The sequence below is a fragment of the Podarcis filfolensis genome (assembly GCF_964270895.1).
Source record: "Podarcis filfolensis genome assembly, chromosome: 3".
In the NCBI taxonomy this organism is placed as follows: domain Eukaryota; kingdom Metazoa; phylum Chordata; class Lepidosauria; order Squamata; family Lacertidae; genus Podarcis; species Podarcis filfolensis.
The window spans coordinates 24,747,224-24,767,639 of NC_139606.1; positions in this window are offsets into that span (position 1 = coordinate 24,747,224).

Consider the following 20,416-nt stretch of genomic DNA (forward strand, 5'->3'; position numbering starts at 1 on the left):
AAAATTTACAAGTAATTTCAAATACAAATCTGGGGAAATATTGGAAGGACCTTCAGCTGTCTGATGCTGATATAACAGTCCAATTAGATGCTGTGATTTAAATTGTCTCCATTTGTAGCCAAGTCACAGGGCTTCAGGTTGGGGGGCGAGGCAAGACGCCATGGTGCATCCTGTAATGTTCACTCTACAGATACTGTCAAGGTGGAAATGAGGGTGAATAAGTACTCTTCCACTCCCCCATTCTCCCCCCCTTTTTTGTTTAATGTACCAAATGCATTAACAATATGTCCTTTAGGGTAAAATACATCTAGGCATATGGATGTCAGGATAAAATATGTATTTAAATGCATAATCTTGGTACAGCTTTTTTAAAAACAACAGCAACCCAGAAATTTATTTGGAAATGGAACAGATTCATGAATGAACATGAAAACTTGTCCGAGGAGAAAAAGACTGATGTCTCCATCACTATTGCTGGTTTCTAGTGTTGCAGATTGTCATGTGGTATACAGTATTGTTTGATTGCTGACTGAGTGAATACAGTTGGGCGGGGGTGGGGATACCAGGGCCCATCTTACTATAAGAAGAGGCCCAGCCTTACTTCCCCACTTGAGAGCACACCCCAGCCCTCACCTGGTCTGCTTTCCCAAGGGTTTAAATCACTGAGCCCTTGGGCTTGCTGATCTGAAGGTTGGCGGTTCGTATCCACACGATAGGGTGAGCTCCCATTGCTCTGTCCCAGCTTCTGCCAACCTAGCAGTTCAAAAGCATGCCAGTGCAAGTAGATAAGTAGGCACTGCTGTGGTGGGAAGGTAAATGGCGTTTCCGTGCGCTCTGGTTTCTGTCACGGTGTCCCGTTGTGCCAGAAGCAGTTTAGTCATGCTGGCCACATGACCTGGTAAGCTGTCTGTGGGCAAACGCCAGATCCCCTGACCTGAAAGCGAGATGAGCACCACAACCCCATAGTCGCCTTTGACTAGACTTAACTGTCCAGGGCTCCTTTACCTTTTGCCTGCTTTCCCAGTCAGCAAGTGTGTGGAACTGTGCAAGCTTAGAGTATTTTCTTTTTGATTATCAGTATTGACAAAATGGTTACTTATTTGGATTTAGCTGACAGTTGTGAAACTCCACATCCTCAGAGTACTTTTTGTAGTCCGCGAAAGCTTAGGCTATAGGGAACTGGCTAGTGTGTAAGATACCACAAGACTTATTTTATGGGTCCTTATTTCATGTGTTCCTTTGGGAGGGGGAGACTATATCTGGAACTCTGTCAATGCCCTCAAACATTTTGATCCGGCCTTGCCAAAGCCTCCTGAAATTCTATTCTTTACTTAAATGAAGTACAATGAGCTCCTATGATGTCTGGTTTTGGCACTACCAAACACAGACTTCCCCCCACTTTTAATTTTGGTTATCTTAAAATAAAATGAAGCACTTCCAGGTTTTTTTTAAATATATATATATATATATATATATTCTGATATTCGTTTTACAGTTTGAAAATATTGTGCACCGTCATCAGTTTCTATTGAGAAGGGAAAGCTATGATTAATGTTTTATCACAGATGTAATTGAATTAAATGCAGGGCTTTTTCTTCTCCTCGAGTACAACAAATTACTTATTTTTATTGGCTTTTGCATTTCTTAGTTGATGTGTCCAAAAATGTTAGAATGGAACAGATGTTATTCTCACTAAAAAAAGAAAAGATAATTATATCATTTGCACATGATCTTCCTCTGCTGATTCAAAATTTAAACAGAAAGGTTTTGAATTTAAATAAGAGTTTTAACTGAAGAAAGAGCTTTGAATCAGAGTCAGAAAAATACAACACTGATTTTGAATAGCAAGAATGTGATGACATAGACCCTGTAGAAATATCACCACAAACATAAGAACCAAAAATATGTGAATAGTGCTTGTGTAACTATATTTATTCACTGCTGTGTAACTATATTTAGCACATACAAGAGAGTCACAATGAAGATAGTCACTAATTGTGATGAAGCAGTGTCATTAAAATATTTATTTTAATTCTATTTATACCATAAATTTAAGTGCCATCTAAAGCATATTTAAAGCACATGACCTCCCAAAAGAATAATGGGAACTGTAGTTTTCCCCTCACATAACTACAATTACTAGCACCCTTTACAAATTCCAGTTCCCATGATTCTTTGGGGGAAGTCATATACTTTAAATGTGCCTTAGATGTCCTTTAAATGTAGACTGTGGATCTGTCCATAATATAGTTACCTGAGTTACACTTTTGTAATTGGGTCGGTGAACCACACTGTGCCTCTTACAGTCTGGTTTCTTTTATATTTACTTGCATAATGCTTTCACTCTGTCTCTGAGGTCTCTACCCAAACTGTTGGAAATCCAGTTAAAACATTTTCCTGCTACTTCATTCTAAAGAGTTTTAGATAAAACTTGTGTACAACTTTTTATTTTTTACTCTTTGAAACCTCAATTCAAAAGCTTACTTTCAGTACCTGACCAGTAACAAAAGAAAAGAAAAGATTTCATCTCACTTGCTCTGGGATAATCTTATGCATATTCTTATGCATCAATAGTATCCATAGACTCCAGAGCTGCTCTGAAAGCCTGTCACCAATTTCTCAAAAATGTTCTGCCCTGCTAATGCAGACCCTCCAAGTGCCCCTATCTTTCAGGGGCAGTCCGGGATTTACAGAAGCCACCCCAGTTTCTGATTTTATCTCAGAATGTTCCTCTTCTCCTTAGAACTTCCGTATTTTCATGTGAGAAATGATGGAGGTTATGGTAGGATCTCCCTATTTTCCTCTGAGGAATGTTGGAGGGTATGGAATAGGATGTCCCTATTTTCCTCAGAGAAGGGTTGGAGGGTTTGTGGTTTTTAAAAAGCAAGTGCATTTTTCAGTACTGAATTAATAAGATCAACATCAGAAGCAGCCAATTTCTCCACCTGTTTTCTTTTCCTTGAGACTTCTGCAATCAGTCTTCTGAAGATACAAATCTCTGCTCCTTCCATGCTGAATGCTGTCTCTCTCTCTGTGTGTGACTATAGCATGTTAGTTACTATAGTCATTTCAGTATCCTGAACTGGATACATTTTTCAGACCCGGGACTGTTAATGCTTCCCCCATTTATAAGGTTGTTCAATGTTGTTTTTAAATAGAAGGCAGGCAGTAATTTAATACAACAAGCAAAAGCTATCTGCAAGAAAGATACTGCACCACCCAAGGCCTGGTTTTTCATCATTTGCACAATACTTGTACACAAGAGTTGACTGTGCTAAGTCACGCTGTGCTTTAAATCTTGCAGTCCTGAGGGTCAGCTGCAAAAGCCTTTTCAGAGCTACAGGATTAGTATTTTGCTATTCATCACCTGGATGGCTTAAGCTACCAGAATACTAATATACTGCCTTCTAGGCCCAGTTTAATAGATAGTCATATAGTCAACGCGACAACAATGACATGGGAATATGGGTCTGCCAACCAGGATCAACACGGCAAAAATGCAGCAGTTCCCGTGTAGCAAATCACCAGACTAATATATAGCAAGGCACAATAGAATGTTCAAGAGTGTTTAGAAGCTTAGCCCCACTCCACTGAACCCAGTTGCGGAGGATGTAAACTTTCAGGGAGAAATAACTTAATTGCTCCCAATGGGAGTCGCCGGAGAATCTTAATATGAGTAAGATGGGTCTGCTGGAGACATGGTCAAGTTACGGTGAGCAATCTTTTTGCATGAAGAAGAATGGACAATAAAATAACAGTAATCATCATGAACAAATGTATTCATCATGAATAAAAATAGTAATAATCATGAACATGCTTCTTTATAATCCCCCCACATACCAATGGACCACTGATTAAAAAAAAGCCTTCCTGGAAGTATTCAGAAACGCCAGCTTGTGCAGAATTCAGTATCTAGAAGGATGAGAGCATGGAATCGATCAATATGACATGGAGGGCTCCAGTGGGGGGAAATAATGGGTTCACCAACTTGTGGAAGCAAAGAGCTTTCCGTTAAGGGAAAGTCACGATTCTCTACAACCGTAAGGAGCTCCCAGAATTTGATCCCCTCCCTCTGCGTCTGGGGTGCCAACTTGAATAGAATATTGGGAGGCCCAGGTAAGCCCTGCCCTGCACAAATCAATCACATGACATGGTGCGCACACACCATTTGAATGGCAATGCCCATCAACTTTGGGAGGACCTAGCCCCCTCAAATATTTTACTGGGAAGGCTGAAGACCCCTTGAACCCTAGGACTTGGCTCCTATGCTCTGCCTACTCTGGGGAAGGATGGTAAGTATTTCACTCCAGTTCTGGGAACCCTTCCCCACTTTCTATTATGTCTCAATTAGACAGTTGTTTCCCGTAAATGTTAGTCAATATTTCCATTTTCTTTTTCTTTTGCCCACATTTGCTCCATGGAGATAATACAGTGGCTTTGCTGACACACTCTTCTAAAGATACAGATGTAAAACTTCATACGGCTTTAAATATTTTAGAGAGTTTTTAATGTTAACAATAAAAACAAAATCCATATGTTTTCTACATGAGGCACCCTAACTTGGTTTTATTGCCTTACTGGTGTGAATTCTAAGGCACTAGTTACTATGGAAACACCACAAGAGTCGAGTATTATTTGGCTTTGCAGACATGACACTGTGGACTGGATTTGCTTCTCTGCCCCATCGAGGGAGTGAAACTGATGGCTCCAAACCAGGAGACCTGTCTCATTATTATTCTTAAGTAAAGTTAGTCTCTGGTTTAAAAATAACAATGAAACAATACAGCAAAACCAAAACATCAGTAAAGGAAAGAGGACAGAGCTAGGTGGGCAGATATACCAACCAGTTTAGAAAAGAAGATTAAAGAGAAGTTCAACAGATGCTAGAAATAATTTGTTGAAATAAACTGGTCTTTATTTCTGCATAACACATTCAGAGTAGAAACCTTTCTTCAGGGCAACTGCAAATATATCCTTGTGAAGATGGGTGAGAATAAGAGCTATCCAGTTATGTTATGGGGTTGTTCCTTCCACCCATTTTACCGTACTTCACATTGACATGAAACAGCTGAGTGAGGGCATCTGGAGAATAAGGACGAGGTCTCATCAATGTGTGAAGGACACCACTAGTTCTAGCTCTTCTTTTCATAGGGTTGCCATATTTCAAAAAGTTAAATTCCTGACACCCACTTGTCAGAAAGTTGTTGAGCTTTTTAGGGAACAAACCCACATTGTTGAGCTTTTTTTCTGGGAAACCTAACCCAAAGATAATGCTTTGGAGCTTTTGGAGCTGTTTCCACTGCTTTTCCCATCGTATTGACAAACATCTGGGTTTTCCCTGACATTTTTCCAATTCGACAAAATCCCCCCCCCCCCAAACCAGGACATGTCAGGAGTTTTCCTGACGAATTGCAAGCCTAGCTTTTCATCAAATCCAGGTGATGCAATGGAAGTGTCAAATGGGTGTCTGGCTAAGGTAATGGAGTAGATGAGAGCTAATAGACACAAATAATCAATCCCGACAAGATGGTTTGCTGGGCGGGTAGTTCAATAGCACAAGGGAGTGGTTTTCAGCCAATGCTAGACAACGTTGCTTTAGGAGTTCTCCTTGATCAGTCTTTGTGATCGGAAGCACAACTTGCTTCTGTAACACTGTGTGCCTTTTACCATCTTTTGCCAGCTGTGTCTTTACTAGGACAAATATAGTCTTGCCCCAATTATGAATGATCTGGTAACCTCCAAGTTAAACTACTGTCATACTGAGAGGAGCCAGCATGCTTTGTTTAAAGAAATGTAATTCTTCCTAAATTAACAGGGTTATAGAATAGATTTATTGTCTTGCCACTGGGAAGAAAAATGGGATTCAAAAGTTTCCTGTAATTCATAAGACAAGTTCCTCTCCAAAGCTGTTTCACAAATTAATTGCAGGAGGGAAAGTGATTGTATATTTGTTAAAGATGTGTTATTGCAAGAATCTTTAAATGCTTCCAACACTCCCTGGACAGCTACTCACAAGAGACTCAAGTTATAAAACTAATTATCCATTCAGACTGTACAATGGAAAATGGATGTGCTTTACTTTAGCTTCTGGCAAGCAGGTTATTTTTAATTTTTTTTTAATGCTTCAAGGCATATTCTATCTGCTTATGGATCCTGTGATTTGATTAAAAAATTACATCATCACTTTTTTTGGATGTTCATAACATGCTTCTTTAGAGATGCTGAAAGCGTTTCAAAGGACTGGAATAAAAATGCAAAAAACAAAACCCACAATGAAAACCTTGGTATATATATATGTAGTATTAGTAATTAGTAACAGCCAAGTAACTTTTTAATTCCTGTCCCCTTTTCTAATTGTTTCATTAAATTTGGTTCAACACTTACAAAATAGAGTTTTCAGCTTCAACGTGTCCTTCCATATCCTTTAGTTTGGCCAAAAGGCAGGATCCCAACTTGCACTTTGGCAAGACAACATGGGGAAAGACTCAAGAGGCAGGGTAACCGTGGAAAAATAACATTTATTCAAATATAACAATAGATTTGTCAAACAATAACCAAATTATGTATGTAATGGCAGATGGGTTTGAATTGACACATATGACAGATGCATCCCTCCACTCTCCTGGCAGGTACTGGAAGAAAATTCTCACTCCCTACTAAATGAGCCTTGGGTTTGTGAACCCAACAAGATGCACACATCAGAGTTCACCAAGGTGCACACATCCCCAAGGTGACTCAAGCATACTCTTAAACCCCATAATGCCTCAGGGTGCCTGTCAATTAAGTTCTTAATTTTCCTTTTGTGCCCACACTCAGTGCTAAACACACCAAATAAGAACATACATCAAGAGCAAATCAAATAACCCTATGGTGTGGAGCAGGCAAAAAAAGAATAGTTCCAAGGGTCAATTCATTGCTGCCCCTCAAATTCCTACTTAGCCCCCAGAAAAGGCAAATAGCAAAAAGCCAACACTGTAGAGAGAGGGAGGAGGGAGGGTGCTGCAAAAGAGAATGAGGTGGCGAGGGTGGAGAAGACTTAAATAGCAGCCTGACTGTTTCATCCTATTGAACATTCCTGCCCATGTGATCCCCAAGTTCCCCTTCCCATGGAAGAAACCAGCTCTGGCCTTTGCCCAAGAAAGAGGAGTGTGGCGAATCTACCCCTGCTAAAGGGCAGGACCAGGGCATTCTAGAGTTTTATTATCATTTAATTATTCAGTGCTTTTTTTCTGGAGGCACTCAAAGGTATGCAGCACTGGCACCATTATTATTATTATTATTATTATTATTACTATTATTATTAATAATTTTACAAATGTTAAGTGTGGTACGTACTGTAACAAATTCATGGTGAGTACCAACACCATTCCCCCCCCCCACTAAAAAAAACCCACTGATTATAATGCCTATAACCATGTAGGTTAGTGTAGGTGGGTGGGAGATTCTACATGAAGAATCCAAACTACATTCAGGAATCCTGTGTAATCAGGATTTCCAATAGCTACCATGATATTTTCCTCCTCATTTCCGTAAGGTTGAGGTGGAGCAGATGGGGCTGTGGCATGCATATATACTTTTGGAGGCTGGGCTAACATACCTAGCCCCACACCCCTTTACACAACTCTCATGACTGCTTTTGAATGCCCAATTTGTGGCTGAGTAAAGGGTGGCGCTGTGGTCTAAACCACTGAGCATAGGGCTTGCCGATCGGAAGGTCGGCAGTTTGAATCTATGCGACGGGGTGAAATCCCGTTGCTCAGACCCAGCTCCTGCCAACCTAGTGGTTCAAAATCCTGTCAAAGGGTAAGTAGATAAATAGGTACCACTCCGGTGGGAAGGTAAACGGATTTTCCGTGCGCTGCTCTGGTTTCGCCGGAAACAGCTTAGTCATGCTGGCCACATGATCTGGAAAAACTGTCTGCGGACAAATGCCGGCTCCCTCGGCCAGTAAAGCAAGATGAGCGATGCAACCCCAGAGTTGTTCGCGACAGGACTTAACGGTCCGGGGTCCTTTACCTTTGCCTTTTTAAAGGATTCAAATACAGGATTCCAAATCCAAGTTCAAACAGCCTAGCAGCTGTAAGGATTTAGACAAAGCTATGAGAACCTGAACAACTGATAGGGTAACATAGAGCAGTTTTCACAAATTGAATTCATGTTTGACAGTTATGCGATAAAGTAGGGGGTGGGGAAAATGTTTTTCCCCATCTTCTCCAAGAGGTCCTATCCTATTTCTTGATTTTCACAAGTTATACAACAACAGTATGCAATACTCTTCAACTTCCTTTCCCCCCTTGAATTATTCTGGCTATTAATGGTCTCTAAGCTATGGAGAAAGCTATCCCTCTTGCTATAGACTAATGCGTTATTGCCTGGAGCATTAGTTTAATTATTTAGGGCCCAAGCATTAAGACATAATTGTTTTCTTCTGATCCTTGAGTGGCACGATGTTCCTTTCATCACTCTCCCCACTACCCTTTTATTTCTTTGCTTTGCTTACTCATTTCCATTCAGAATCCAAATTGCTCCATGACTTTAGCAGCACACAGAACTCAGCCCAGAAAGTAGGTAGATAAATGTTTCCAAGATTTCACTGCCTCTCCTTCAGTATTGACAAAGCATGAACAGGACTTGAAAGACAAGTTATCCGCTAAGAAAGCAGAAAGAAATACGCCAATTTTGGAGGGAGGAGATCTTTAAAAAAAAACCTTTATTTGTGGTTTCAGCAAAGCCTCTTGGCCATTTTAATGAAATAATCTTTTAATTGATATGATAGGTGTCAGATCAAGAGCAAATAGCTGATATACTTCGTGTCTGAGATCCTTTCAGACTGTGCTTCACTTCAATTCAAAAATGTTAAAGGTAAAGGGACCCATGACCATTAGGTCCAGTCGTGGCCGACTCTGGGGTTGCGGTGCTCATCTCGCTTTACTGGCCGAGGGAGCCAGCGTACAGCTTCCAGGTCATGTGGCCAGCATGACTAAGCCGCTTCTGGTGAACCAGAGCAGTGGATGGAAACGCCATTTACCTTCCCGCCGGAGCGGTACCTATTTATCTACTTGCACTTTGACGTGCTTTCGAACTGCTAGGTTGGCAGGAGCAGGGACCAAGCAATGGGAGCTCACCCTGTTGCGGGGATTCGAACCGTGACCTTCTGATTGGCAAGTCCTAGGCTCTGTGGTTTAACCCACAGTGCCACCAGCATCCCGCAGGCTGTGCTTTACTTCAATTCAAAAATGTTAAATCCTCCCTAATCATTAGTTTGACCACATTCTACCTTCTACTAAGACCTAAGCCAAAGGTAATTATTTTTCTCTGCATTTTTAATAATGGTTAATTTTTTGTTGTTGAATGTTTGGTATTAAGATTTTGTGGAATCTGCTGTTTCAAGGGAAAGAAATCCATCAGTTTTCGATGCTGGAAAAGCAAGTGTTCATGAAAACGATTTAAGTCATTGCTTTATTCATGCTTTAGTAATCATCTAGATTATACAAAAACTAGTTAACTGGTTTCTCAGCCTAAGCTATTCACAGGATTGTTTTGATGATGAAATTGGGAAGGGGAGAACCATTTGTCCCACCTTGAGCTCCTTGGAGGAAAGGCAGAATATCAAAGTAGTAAATAAAATAAAATACACCTTAGAAGGTGAAGATTCAGAGCAGAGAAGCAGGTGGCAGGAAAGAGTTGAACCCATTCTCCATGGCCACTGCTTCTTTCCTACAAATAATCTCCAAAAATGTGGGGTTAAGGGGCCACTGGAGTCCAACCAAATGTGTGAATAATATGCAGCTGGGCCCTCAGTTGGGCCAGTGTACTCCATATGGGCTCAATATGCAGAAATCACTTATGTTCATATGTGCTCATTCCAGTTGCTACTAGGTAAAAAAAGGTAAAGGACCTCTGGACGGTTAAGTCCAGTCAAAGGCGACTATGGGACATGGCGCTCATCTCACTTTCAGGCTGAGGGAACCGGCTTTTGTTCACAGACAGCTTTCCGGGTCATGTGGCATGACTAAGTCACTTTTGGCGCAATGGGACACTGTGACGGAAAACAGAGCACACAGAAGCACCATTTACCCTTCCATTGCAGCAGTATCTATTTATCCACTCACACTGGTATGCCTTTGAGCTGCTAGGTTGGCAGAAGCTGGGACAGAGCAGCGGGCGCTCACCCCGCCGTGGGGATTTGAACCGCCGACCTTCTGATTGGCAAGCCCAAGAGGCTCAGTGGTTTAGACCACAGTGCCACCCGCATCCTTTACCTTTAGGTAAAGGTAAAGTGACCCCTGACCATTAGGTCCAGTCTGGGGTTGCGGTGCTCATCTCGCTTTATTGGCTGAGGAAGCCGGCGTACAGCTGCCAGGTCATGTGGCCAGCATGACTAAGCCGCTTCTGGCGAAACCAGAGCAGCACATGGAAACGCTGTTTACCTTCCCGCCAGAGCAGTGCCTATTTATCTACTTGCACTTTGACATGCTTTTGAACTGCTAGGTTGGCAGGAGCAGGGACTGAGCTAGGTTGGCAGGAGCAGGGAGCTTACCCCGTCACGGGGATTCGAACCGCCGACCTTCTGATTGGCAAGTCCTAGGCTCTGTGGTTTAGACTGCAGTGCCACCCGCGTCCCTCCTTTACCTGTAAGGTAAAGGTAAAGGGACCCCTGACCATTAGGTCCAGTCGTGACCGACTCTGGGGTTGCGGCGCTCATCTCGCTTTATTGGCCGAGGGAGCTGGCGTACAGCTTCCGGGTCATGTGGCCAGCATGACTAAGCTGCTTCTGGTGAACCAGAGCAGCGCACGGAAACGCCATTTACCTTCCCGCTGGAGCGGTACCTATTTATCTACTTGCACTTTGAGGTGCTTTCGAACTGCTAGGTTGGCAGGAGCAGGGACTGAGAAACGGGAGCTCACCCCGTCCCGGGGATTCGAACTGCCGACCTTCTGATCGGCAAGCCCTAGGCTCTGTGGTTTAACCCACAGCGCCACCCGCGTCCCTCCTTTACCTGTACTTGCTACTATATCCATGTGTAACCTGTCACTCCCAGCTTCACTCCCTGCTGGCACTTTTCAGTTATCCCAGACATTCTTACCAAGCAAAGCAGAGGTCGTGGGTTGGAGATACTATGCAAGGGTAATGGGTGAAAGGGGAAATAGAAACAACCAGAAAGCTGGCACTCACACCACCTTGCTAGAATAGAATGGCAGCTCACCTCCTTTCCAGACCAGTCCTTCTTGCAGAGTTTGTATCCCCTGTTCATTTGGGTGTGCGTGTCTTCTTCTTACTTGCTTTATCAATGTCTTCCCCCTTACTTCTCAATGAGCGAGGAAGAGGGGCATTAAACTAAACCGTTTAATGTCGTCTGACAGTTGATGCAGTGGCTTAAAAGCATCTCCAGAACTCATAGCAACTGCCTTGGAAAAATGAGGATTAAAATGTGAAAGCATCCTTCAGGGAAGTTCCTGTAACAAACAACACCTCATTATCCCCTGCCTGACCCCAGGCTCTTTTGGAAGTTGCTGCAAAACTGTTGGCATCCTCTGTGCCTGCTATACTAATACCTTCAATTGACTTGGGAAGGAAGAGAGGGAGAGAGAATAGGGTCCTTGTAAACTCAAGATTCTCCTTTCAGCCCCTGGTGGATTTTATAAACACTTGCAAATGCCATTTTCTCCTACGATGGTCAGTTGGGATTCTTTTGCTTTGTATACTCGGATGCCTGTTCATGCTGTTGCAGGTTTCAGCTGGGCTTACCCAGAGCCTGCTGGAATGTTAAGTTTCTATTCAACATGCTATACTGGGAGTTATTGTACTTGCCAATTAGAGCTTGAGAAATCTCATTAAACTGAAATGATTTTTCAAATAAACCATATTTAAAACTTCTGTGTCCATGAATATTTTCATTCTACTTACTTTCAAGGTGTTTCAGAATTGCTTTATATGTGATAAATTATGCTGAAACTGAAATTAGAGCTCTTGGTTCAAGTTCTGATTTTATTTTATATAAATAAAAAGTCCTCAAAGCAGATTTATGGCATCTAATGTAACACTTTGGTTTTTCATATATGGCATCCATGAAAATGACTTTATCGACTCCTCCTGAAGGAGTGTCTCCACCCTCATCGTTCAGCCCGGACACTGAGGTCCAGTTCCGAGGGCCTTCTGGCGGTTCCCTCACTGCAAGAAGTGAGGTTACAGGGAACCAGGCAAAGGGCCTTCTCGGTAGTGGCTCCCGTCCTCCTGTGGAACACCCTCCCATCAGATGTCAAGCAAATAAACAACTATCTGACTTTTAGAAGACATGTAACATGCCAGGTTACTTCAACCCAGGCCAATATACTTCCATCTTTCTGAACAGTGTATGTACACATTGGCCAACCAGATGTCTGCTGGAAACTTGCAAGCAGAACCTGGGTGCAAGACCACTTTCCCTACCTGTTTTGGGAACATCTCCCCAAAATACCAAGTCTTTGTGCTTTTCTTTGATTTTTACAGCATTTTTACAGCATTTTTCTTAATAAAAGTGCCCTATTTGCCATGTCTGGGTTTTACTGGACACCATTTTGACAGCCCGATTTCCTGGACTTTATGGCAGCCCCGATTCAGGAGCATACTGCTTTTCACTGTGGAGTAGAACATAAACATACAGTAAGTGGTGCTTCAAAAGAGGTTTAAGGGTGGCACCAGTGCAAGTATTCATAAGGAGCTATAGCACCATGAACACATCTTTGAGCATCTATATTTAGACATCCTCAATTGCATCTAGAAATCTAACACAAAGCATTATTTTTACGGGTGTTGAGTGCTTTCAGCTCCTGAAGGCACATAATAACTCACTGTCAGAAAATGCATTCAGTACATTTCCTGAATTATAGTTCAGGTATTTTCTACATATCTAGTTGCCTTTCTTTCAATCTGTCATGTATCTTTCTCCTCCTGCCTTGTTAATAATAACTTCATAAATCTCCAGTTATATTTACTGTTATCTTAAGGTAAATTTTATAACACATCTAAAAATGCTTACAAACTCAATATGGAGTTCACATATTCCAAAGAAGAAGAAGAAGAAGAAGAGGAGAAGGAGTTTGGATTTGATATCCCGCTTTATCACTACCCTAAGGAGTCTCAAAGCAGCTAACAATCTCCTTTCCCTTCCTCCCCCACAACAAACACTCTGTGAGGTGAGTGGGGCTGAGAGATTTCAGAGAAGTGTGAGTAGCCCAAGGTCACCCAGCAGCTGCCTGTGGAGGAGCAGAGACGTGAACACAGTTCACCAGATTACGAGTCCACCGCTCTTAACCACTACACCACACTGGCAGCATAATCCAATGCATGTTTACTTCAAAAAGATGTTGCACTGTTTTCAATGGGTCTTGTCAGGTAAGCATGATTAGGGTGCAAAAGTAAGAAGGGGACTTACTTCTGAATAGATGTCTTATAGAATTGCACTGTTTAGACAAACCCCTACAAGAACACTATGCAACAGAACGAAAGAACAACCCCATCTCCCTCCCCCCTTTTTCTCCTCTCCTTTCCCCCAGTCACAAGATGTCTATGACAAACATGTCTCTCACGACATGTAAACGAACTGTGAAAAGACTCTATGAATTGAAAGTGCAGACAAAAGATGCACTTCCCCCGTTTGTTTATTTGTTTTGTAGCACAATGAAATCTTTAATAATAATGAATTTAAAAAGAAGAAGAATTGCACTTTTTAGGGCCAGGTGTTTCAAAGTCCTGGTGTGGGGCAGGTCCCCTCAGTTTGATGGAGCAATGCATGCAGATACCTCTTCAGGTTCTTCCTGACCTGCCGCAATGTTGGGAGTTTTATATAATTTTTCTTTTAAAAATGCATCTTTTTCTGGTTATAAAAAGTTCTGGGCAACTGCTGGATAGTGGACACCAGCTGTGAAGTGTCTGCTGCAGTCTGAAGCAAAGTCAAATATGATAAAATCAGCCTTGTTAATAAGTTATTAAAGTGACCTCTGCTAAATCCATTTGAATGTTAGTCTTTCACTTGGAGCGTGAGATGTTCCTTATTGCCAATCTCTTTGTACAGCAGGCAGATCTTAAGAATGTGCTTCCACTGTGAGGATGGTTCAATATATAATAATCATAGCAACAGGAGGCTGTGACTTTTAATAGGAAGTGGCCAATAAAAGCCACCAGATCAATGGGTGTTGGTTGAGAGAAAAGGGATGTCACGAACAGACGCTAAAAGATTTATCATCATTAAAATTTAAGATAACGCTATAGGCACAGAAATTCATGAAAGTAAGAAAGCTATATGGCTTATTAAATTGAAGAATAAGTATGGCTACTTGGTTTTCAGAATGTTTCCTTATGTTACTTTTTAAATAAGTAACAAAAAAATAAGAAATGCAAAACCTAATTCTATTATATCTTTCTTGCTAATGTATTGTACTAATTCTAATACATTGCCTCAATGTACTTTGCTACATCAAATAGCCTTGTCTTGTGACACTGAGACACTGTGCAAATATAGACATCTGTTTATCAAATGGCAGCTTACCATTGTGTGTGTAAAAAAAGTTAGATAAACTGCTCATCTACCACACCCAAATGAGTGGTAATAGGGAAAAATTGCCACACCTGTGTCAGATTAGAAATCAGATCAGAACTAGGCAGTATTAACTTTCCAACACCATTTTGTAAGATAATTGTCTATATTGCCCCATCTGCTAAGTTGCTGCTTTGATATTTTATCAAGTTACTACTTGCTAAAATATTCATCAGCATTCGTTTGTTCCAAAGGACTGTAGGCTACACCTGTCAAACCACATGATGCTCCATTGTCTGTCCTGTTGTTGACCCAAACCACTACTTGGGTTCAATGGATGGTTGAAGCATCACTAGGGATTTTTAGGAGACTCACAAATAATGCATGTAAAGCAAACTTCATCTACTTGCACCCTTTGTAGGATGAGTAGCCCAAGGCCCCAAAATTCATTTGCAAATAATCACAAGGTATTTGGAACTGATATCTCATTTTTGAATCTGTGTGGCTGACATACATCAGACCTATATCTATGGAGTGTAAAAAGACACAGACTTTCCCTCCAAACATGCTCACATTTTTGGACATGCCCTTGGTTCATGGTTCTTAGATGTGGCGATTGCATTGTGTTATGATTTGTTTTCTTTGTCAACGAACCGGGGGGAGGAATAAATCTGGAAGGATAAATTATCGCTTCCTTCTCTTATTTTAAATTTTCATATGGAAATCCATTGTGCAAAATCTAAAATTTTGACCATTGAGCATGTGCTAGATTTCAAAATGTATTTGGTTTTTGCTCTAAAGATGATATTTTCTTAAAAGCTTCAGGCAAGTCTAGAACACGATGGCCATTTCTCAACATCTGATGGCACCTGAAAATTGTAGACACCTAGTGAAGTAATTACAATGTCCAAAATCCAACAGAAGGTTAGCCCACATAAGCCCATTGATTTTACCTAACTTTCCATTGAACAGGAATAAGTTTTGCCTAAATGCCTGTATTTTCAGGTAATGCCACTGAGCAATTATTTCATTTAATAGAAAGATTTGTCTTCTGAAAAATAAAATTAATTAGAAAATATCTGATAGGTGTATGCAGCTCTTTAAATTAGATACAAAGGGTACCTCATTCAAAATATTTCATTTGTGAGGCCTATCACAAGGAGTATTGGAAATCATTAGCTTCCTTCTCAGCTAAAATAAAATAAAATAAAAATCTCTTTATGAATGCTTTGGGGCTGGTGCTAAAGAAACATTACTAGGAATGTCAATAAATGCTCTCAAGAAAACGAAATAAATGTAGATTATCTCTGTACACTTGAGGCAAAATACGTTAATTCCATCAGTACCCTGAGTTTATGAGATCATAAAGTGAATCAGTATTTTTAAAGCTTTATCATGCCTTTAAAATTGCTTTTAATCTTTTCTTCTGTTTACAAGTGAATCAGAAGCCCCACATTGAATTAAAATGAAGTGATCTAGGAATCATTTGAGAATACGGCTGTGCCATTAACATTCTAGTGCTTTCCACTTTAACAAACACTCAGGTTTTAGGAGTGGTGTGGCTTAGCAGGTGTGAGAAAATGAACTGTACCGCACTGCAAAATGCCTGAATTAGACAGTAATGGGAAGGGATAAGTGTAATGTTACATTATAATGAAAGAAGCATAAGGACAGGACCCCAGGGCCACTCCAACATATTTTGTCGCTTGAGGTGGAGCAGCAAATTGCTACACACCTCAGCAACAAGTATAAAATTATCTGTAACTCAAGGTGCATAGTGACCAAGAGCAGGTGAGTTATGTTGGCACCTGAGGCAGGATATCCCACAGACACCTTTCCCCATTCCTGATAGTAGAACACAAGAGTAATAAATTAAGTAAATAAATTTGCTCCCCTTTCATGGCACCCAAAACCAGCAGCCTGAGGCAGCTGCTTCACACCACCTAATGACAAGGCTGGTCCTGCATAGCCCACTATAACTGTATCTGCTCAGAAGAATGGTCATTTCTTTCTCTCTTTCTCCCTTTCTTTCTTGCAATTTTTATTGTTTTTATCAAATATTACAAACAATAAATATAACCATGGTCTTTTCATGCGAGCAGTGTAACATGTAAACTAGGGATGAATGATTTCCCTTTTATTTGTCCCCAAAGGGCCTCAAGACTCACTTCCCCAGTTTTCCAGGAAAAAAATAAATAAATAAGTCCTCGGGAGCCCAGTGCTTGACTTTGGCATGTTTTTGAGACCTTGGAGTATGTGGAGGAAGCTGGGTTCAATCAACTCTCTTGCTTTGACAGTTCAATACAGTGGTACCTCAGGTTACATATGCTTCAGGTTACATACGCTTCAGGTTACAGACTCAGCTAACCAGAAATAGTACTTCAGGTTAAGAACTTTGCTTCAGGATGAGAACAGAAATCGTGCTCCGGCAGCACGGCGGCAGCAGGAGGCCCCATTAGCTAAAGTGGTGCTTCAGGTTAAGAACAGTTTCAGGTTAAGAACAGACCTCCAGAACGAATTAAGTACTTAACCCGAGGTACCACTGTACTGTAAACTTTCTTTTCTTGTTCTCCCTCTCTCCCCTCAAATAGAGAGTTAGAAGGGGACCGGTTTTGTCCAAGCTGTGGTGGATATATCTATAAACATTGAAGAGGTAGCTATGAAAACATATAATCATCAGCTCTGATGGATGAAACATCAAGCACCACCCTGGACTAATACTAGAAATCTACGTAATGAAAGAGTAGCCAGCCATTACCTGTAAAACTAATCTATTCTGAATTTTTTATATATCTGGTCATGAAACACTCTTTCAGTAGTTAGCAGTTATGAGAGGTCAAAATAATGAAATACAAATGATTTCATTGATTTTGCGCCATATCCCATCCATTTTTTTTGGCATGACACGAAATTATAGTTACATGGAATAAGTGAAGATTTCAAACCAAACCATTTATCAGTACTGGAAGGTTTGTGATATTAAAGGCCATCATACCTTCCCTTGAATATTTTAATTAACTGTCACCAGGAATAATAATGGGATCTCACTTCTATTTTAAAAGAAGCTTTGGGGGAACCAATACAGGTTCCTAAAAAGTTGTCTGTAAATTTTTCAAGGCAGCAAATTGACAGCTTCAATTTCAACTTGCTAAAAATTAAAATGCTATTTGTCTTCCTGGTATGTAATCCCCTTTCTGTCAGTGATATAGAGTAGTATTTGAACCTCACTTTACAGACTGAAAAGTCTCCTAGGAATCACAGTGGAATAAAAATGTTCCTGAGATAAGAACCACCATGCAATTTATCTCATAAGTCACCCATGGTGACTTCACATGGCAAGCTCCATTTTTAAAGGACTTCTGTTTTGAGAATAAATAAGTTTGAAAGGATCACACACACACACACACACACACACACACACACACACACTCATTTGAGGTCATTCCAAGTCAAAGCACCAGAGTCGAAATATTATACACATCCCTTACAGGTTCATTTATTTTTCCCTTCTATGGTGTCAACTGAGGAATAGATTCTAATCTCAAATATGTCATCCAACTCTATAACAGTTTACTAAATGACTTGGAATTTGTGCCGGTATAAATGAGATTAGATCTGGTCTTTTGTGACCACTTCACATTCACTTCCACTGAGGTGAGCTTCTCATCACTCTATAAATTGTCTTTAAAAAAAACAATGCATGGCGAAGCATGCATTTGCAAAGAAAGCAAAAAGTCACTTTTGTTCATAACTGCTATAGAAGGGAAGTCGGAGTGGCACTCCAGTGGCATTTTTAAAGGTTTAGAACTGCTCCAACTGATGCACACACTCAAATGCACACCCTGAATTTTTAAAATTATTCTTGATTGAAAGATATGTTGCTGCAGCTAGAATCATGTCCATGCAGACACAAAGGACTTGCCCATTTCCCTTTTTGGGGTGCTTCAGCTGTTGTTCTAGAGCAGTGGTGGCGAACCTTTTAGAGGCCAAGTGCCCAAACTGCAACCCAAAACCCACTTATTTATCGCAAAGTGCCAACGCGGCAATTTAATATGGGATAATAATGATTGTCTGCATGCGCACATACAACTAAATATAAATAAATAAATAAACTCAGCCAGATGGGTAGGGTATAAGGCAGAGGAAGGGGGCAGGGGAGCTCACCGCCTCGGCACCATCGGGGAGGGAGCACCATCGCGGCCGCCCCCCAGACACGTGCCATGCACCTCCCCAGCGCCCTGGGTGCCACGCCCCCAGAACGCACGCCACACACACCTGGGTGGCGCTCCATGCCCCCGGGGATGCACATCACACCCCCGCGGGCAGCATGCCAGTTCCCTGGGACATGCGCCACACCCCTGCCGTTGGCGCATCACGCTCCCGGGATGCGGTCCAGCCATGCTCTCTGCCCCCAGTGCCGGAGCATGCAGCATCGCCACTGCTCGCGCAGCCTGAGAAGACCATGAAACCTAGGAAGAAGGGGGGAAATACATAGTCACGAAAAGGTTTCTGCTTACTTCCTTGATACTCTTATCTCTGTGCTGAATTTGAGGCAGCTGGCAGCTGAACTTGCGTTCAGAAACCTCTCATGGAGAGTGCAGCAAGCAGTTGAACCCTCAGAGGAGGGCATCTTCTCAAAGGACCCTCCAAAACTGGGAGATGCCCTTCTTGTGATGATGCCCACAAGGGAGAAGGCAAGCCATTTCCCTCAAAGCATCTAAGGTGGCCATTAAGACTATCTTTAAAAATTAATCTAACCATGACATGGTTCCCCATATTTCTAAAACTTAAGGGATAGCAAAAGAAGCAGATTGCGGAAAGAAGAAGAGATCCTACTTACACGCGAGATGAAGACATTTTCATTTTTCAGAAAACACAATTCACACAAACAACCTCTTTTCTTTGAACTATCCTCAGATAGTTGCTATTCCCAAAGTTCTCAGCCCAGTCACTCAGCAGGGGGACGTGTCACAATGGAGGAGATGACATCATTACTTTGCTTGCTTAACAATGGGCTTTGTTCCCATTAATATTCATTTTTCAAATATATCTTTCAGTGGGTTAAGTGGTTTTATTCAATTTATTTAGAACAGATCTAGAGCTGGCTTCATACAGCACAGTGCATTTCTGGAAAGGACAGAACACACTTTTCAACATGGCGGAGTCACCAAGGGAAAACACTTTTGGCCTAGGGTGCCTGTGATTCAGGAGTGGCTGTTTGTTCACTATCTATGGTATCCACTTAGGTATCCACTTAAACAACCCATAACTGGGTCTCAAAGCAGCATATGAGATAAAAGAAAACACACAAAATAAAACAGTTATTAAAATAGTCAAAAATATGCTTAGGTTTGCTTTTTTCGTACGTTGCTTTATTTTAGTCACAAAAGGAAATAAAATGTATTTTTCAAAAGCAAAAAAAAAAAAAAAAAAAAAAGCTCCTAAATCCATGACAGAGAACTAAATGTGTTGCTAAGTAGATAATTGTTGATGCAATTTTAAACTACTGCGAATCAGTATCCTCGGGAATGAATTTTAAAAATAGGCCTATGGCCTTAATGCTATCATTCTTATGATGACCTTGACTTCTGGGTTGGCGCCTCCGGCAATGGCAGAATTCCTCCGATCGGGAGGAACCCGCTCCGTGAGAAATAGGGTCTGACCGCCACGGCGAAGGCGGAGACCCCCAGAAATCACAGGCGGAAGAAGCCTGTGAACTTGGGATTCGGCTGGCACCTTTTGCGCCCCCTACTCGCGGGGAGACCCGGCAACGGGAATCCGGAGCGATGTGGGGTGAGCGGCGCGGTGCTTTGAATCGACCACTTCTTTCACGGAGTGAAGCCGCATTGCCGCTGTCGGGGAGCGCTGACTTTTTTCCTGTGGACAATTGGATTTTAAAC